Source organism: Fukomys damarensis, unplaced genomic scaffold (assembly GCF_012274545.1).
Source record: "Fukomys damarensis isolate Sample0158 unplaced genomic scaffold, DMR_v1.0_HiC HiC_scaffold_28, whole genome shotgun sequence".
Classification (NCBI taxonomy): Eukaryota; Metazoa; Chordata; class Mammalia; order Rodentia; family Bathyergidae; genus Fukomys; species Fukomys damarensis.
In genome coordinates this window covers 21,292,512-21,296,764 of record NW_022900940.1, presented here as the reverse complement: position 1 = coordinate 21,296,764, position 4,253 = coordinate 21,292,512, and the positions used below count along the sequence as shown (strand labels likewise).

Below are 4,253 nucleotides of genomic sequence, written 5' to 3'. Positions count from 1 at the left end.
GAAAGTGCCAAAGTTGTCAGGTTTGATTTATTAAGTGTCTCATGCTATTTTACGAACAAACTGTTTGTAGCTTAAAATAACGGTGCAATCATTTCCTTAAAGTGGAAAAAAATCAAGATCTTCTGGAGGTTGGGGGACATAAAATTACACCTTTAAATAATGAAACAGTGGGAGATAAACTTTTACTTTTATTATAATTCATGCATCACTCTTATTTAACACACCAGCTCATATACTTTAAACATCTGTATTCATTTGAACCTCAAGTTACTGTCAATCTGTAAAAATATTTTTGATTTTTAGAAAGCTAAAATCATTCACTGCTGAGTTAAATCAACAATAGTTAGGTCATATCATCTATAAATAATAGGATACACATATCTATAAATACATATTCAATCTATGACAAATTTCTAGACAGTTAACTAGAATTGATTTGGACCTAGACAGGTAGTGGGGAAAGGGAGAGAGAGATTTGTGTTTCTCCTCTCCATTTGGTAACAGAGTGCTGAATAAAGAAGCAAAATGGAGTTGTCATCGAAAGCACTGTGACAGTAAGTAAATTGCTTAGCTCTCATCCATTCACGCATACACTAACCAGGGCCAGGCACAGCGATGCATACCTGTAATCCCAGATACTGGGGAAGCTGAGGCAAGAGGATTATAAGTTTGAGGCCAGACTGGGCAACTAAATGAGATCCTCTCTCAAAGTAAAAAATAAAATAAGAGTCGAGGCTGTATGGAACAAGAAGCTGAGAAGTTGTCTCAAGGAGCATTCAAATTAGAGGAGGTTAGGTTGGGGTGGGAGAACTTGGTGGTGGAGTACACAGAGGCCCTGGGTTTGACCCCAACATGGGGTGTGTGTGTGTGTGTGTGTGTGTGTGTGTGTGTGTGTATTTGGAGGAGTTTGACAGACAAAGTCCAGGGGCTTTGAACTTGAAGGTGGAAACTAGCTTGAAATTCAGGGAGGGCAGTCAAAATACCCAGGAAGTATAAAGAAATATAAGCACTGAGGACTGCACCAGGCATTGAATGAATGCCTGATTAAACCCCATGGTAGGGCATCACTGCTCTGGGAACACTTGCGTGATCTACCTCTCAAATTACTAGGCATACCATTTGCTGTCTCAGTCCCTGTTTACTTTTTATGCCATCCATAAAAAGGTAGCCAAGCTTGCATTAATTTATTGAAAAGGGTAGTATTAGCCTTAGGAGAATGATTAGAAGCCCACTGGTTTTCATTACATTTTAAGACAGCATATTTTCCTGTCTACTGACTTTTAATAGGGCCCTACCAAATAGTCTGTGTGAGAGTAAATAAAGAAATAAAAGAATTGCTTTGTAGCTATTTGGACTTGTTTTTTTTAGAGAACTTTATCTCGATTCACATTAAAAAATAAACATACTAACTTTGGCTTTTCCGCATTCCACAAAAATGTGTGATGTGTGTCTACAGAAGCAAAAGCGAGTAAAGGATGAACAGGGTGACCCGGTTTTCAGTGGAAAAGACTCTTCTGCCACTGGACGGAGGACACGTTATGGATTGCTTGTTGTGAGTTCAAAGCCAGCCTATGCCACATGGTGAGTTCAAGTCCAGCCTGTACTACATATTGAGACCCTGTCTAAAAAAAAAAGAAAGAAAGAAAGAAGAGAGAGAGAGACAGACAGAAACAGAGACACCAATACTAGGGCATTCAGAGACAGAATCTAAAATAACTCTATTCATATGTTCCGGGAGATAAAAGACAGGACTGAGAAATATGGCACAGAACTTGACAGTATAAAAAAAAAACAAGGTCAATTAAAACTATAACTGATGGATACTTGAAAGAGGAAATTAGGCATGGCTAAAGAGATATTTAATGACTTAAAATTTGTTGTAAGAAAATATCTAGAATGAAGCAGGAAGAGAAAAAGATAAATAGATAAGACACTGAAATGTGATTATATATCATACCGTACTGTAACTGCAATAAGGAAGGTAAGAAGGGAGCAGAAAAGATTTTTAAGAAGGGTCTAGGGATACAGTTCAGTGACTGAGGATTTGTTCAGCAAGGATGAGGCCCTGGGTTCCATTCTCAAGACTGCAAAACAAAAGTCAAAAAAATAATATAGGCTAAGAGTTAAGGACATAAAAAAAAGGAAAAGTATACTAAAGGTCTTGTTATATTTAAGAGGAAGCTAGAGTGACCGGTGAATTGCCTCACAGAAAAATATATTTTCATATGTATCTTAAAATATTAAGTGATTACATATCTTTGACCCCAGCATTTGGGAGAGTGAGGCAGGAGATTCATATATTTGAAGCAAGGCCAACATGAACCACGGAGACTCTGTCTCAAAAATAAATAAGTAAATGAATGAATAATTGCTATTGTTGAAAGTTCAGAGGAAGAGCATGTGAATCTTTCAAACAAGAGAGAAAATGAGACACATAACTTGTTCAATCAAACAGTAGGGAAGAAACAAATCCCAAACCCCAAAGAACCAAAGAAGGAAAAAAAAAGAAAAATAATTGAGGTAATAAAAACTTTTTCTTTTTTTTTAAAGAAAAACTTTTTCTTTTTTTTTAAAGAAAGGGTCTTGCTATGCATTCCAGGCTGGCCTTGAACTCACTATGTAGCCCAGGCTGGCACATTGACTTTGCACATCCTCCTGCCTCAGCCTTCTGAGATCTGGGATTACAGGCATGAGTCATGACACTTAGCTTCCTCTGTATTTTTGAATGAGTGGTTTCTTCCCAGGTTCTGCAATCTTGGAATGTATGGAGTCACAATTTTCTCTGCCTACCTTTGTAGGGAGTTTGGGAGGTACCCTCTGATCTCCACGGTCCCTCTGTCCATACACCCCAGAACGTGGCAACTGTTTGAGCCAGGGCATTTCCTGCTCACATTGGTAGATGGGAAAAGCAATCTGACTGCTGGTTCCCGCAGGATGTAGGCTGCAGGGTTCAGGAAGACTGCTGGGCTCAACGTGTGCACTTTCACATCCAGCCAACTCTGAAAACCACACTCACTGGGCTTAGTTTCTCACTATAGAAAGCAGGGCTCATGTCCTTCCCAGCTTTAGCTTAAACTTCTCAGGTGGATATCCTTGACAGCAAAGTGCCCTTATCACTAGAAGTGCAGGGGAACGGAAGAGTCGCGGCTCAAGTTAATGCATTACAGATGGCAGGGTCGGTGCCTCAGTGCAGGTCTACTAGTTTCTCCTTGGACTGAGTTTCAAAAAGGCAAGTGAGGGTTCCCTTCTGGGAACTCTGATGCCCATGTTCCCCTCTGGGAAGTACGATGTGCTATGGTGCCTGGCTGGTTCAGGGACACATAGGCCACATCACTCTGATGTGCATGATAGTGAGAGCTGAGGTCCCAGGCTTTGTACTTGCCAGGTCCACAAGTTCCACACTTGTGTCCTGGAATCACAAGCATTTGCTTCTCCAGGTTGGACAGAGATCACAAAGCCCCATGGGGTTGTCCCGGGTGTCAAACTCAAACAGCTTTCAGGATTATCTGGGAAGGAGTACACACTGATGTGTCTCCTCAGCACAATCACAATCTTGTCATGGTGCGTGCACACAGCCAGCACCTGCATGTCCTGGGAGTCCTTGCCTTCCTGGGCATCATCTCATAGCAGCACTGAGATCTCTGAGAACTTGGGACTGCTATCATCAGCCACCAGGGCCAGCTGGTTGGAGCTGTGCAGCATCTCTGCCAGGCCTGTGCTGCTCACCTGCTCATGGTCCAGATGCCTCTTCTGCATCAGTGGTTCTACATTGTAGATGCACACACCTGTCTCCGAGGCACAGCAAAAGCAGCTTTGATGTTGGCCGAAACACAGGCTGGTGATCCCTCGAAGTGGCTGCTGAGTCATGGCTCAGGATTTCTCCCCTGACCTTCGTGTGACCCTGGTCCCGGCCTGGCCCAGCGGACAGTAGGCCTGAGGCCTGGCTTTCTTGCCAAAAGTTTGAGGCCAGCCTGGACTATGCAATGAGTTCAAGACCAGCTTGGAACACATAGCAATACCCTGTCTCAAAAATCAAAATAAGAGGCCTGCCTGCCTGTCTGCGATCACCCGGCGGCGTGCGCGCGAGCTCCCGGCCTGCGCGACAACAAGGGCCCAGCGCAGTAGGCCTGAGGCCTGGCTTTCTTGCCAAAAGTTTGAGGCCAGCCTGGACTATGCAATGAGTTCAAGACCAGCTTGGAACACATAGCAATACCCTGTCTCAAAAATCAAAATAAGAGGCCTGCCTGCCCCTG

The 4,253-nt window shown here is 42.9% G+C and overlaps 1 pseudogene; it reads right to left on the bottom strand.

Annotated features, from left to right (window-relative positions):
- Window positions 1-3,148: 3,148 nt before the first annotated feature.
- Window positions 3,149-3,867, bottom strand: LOC104865928 (annotated as a pseudogene).
- Window positions 3,868-4,253: the final 386 nt, after the last annotated feature.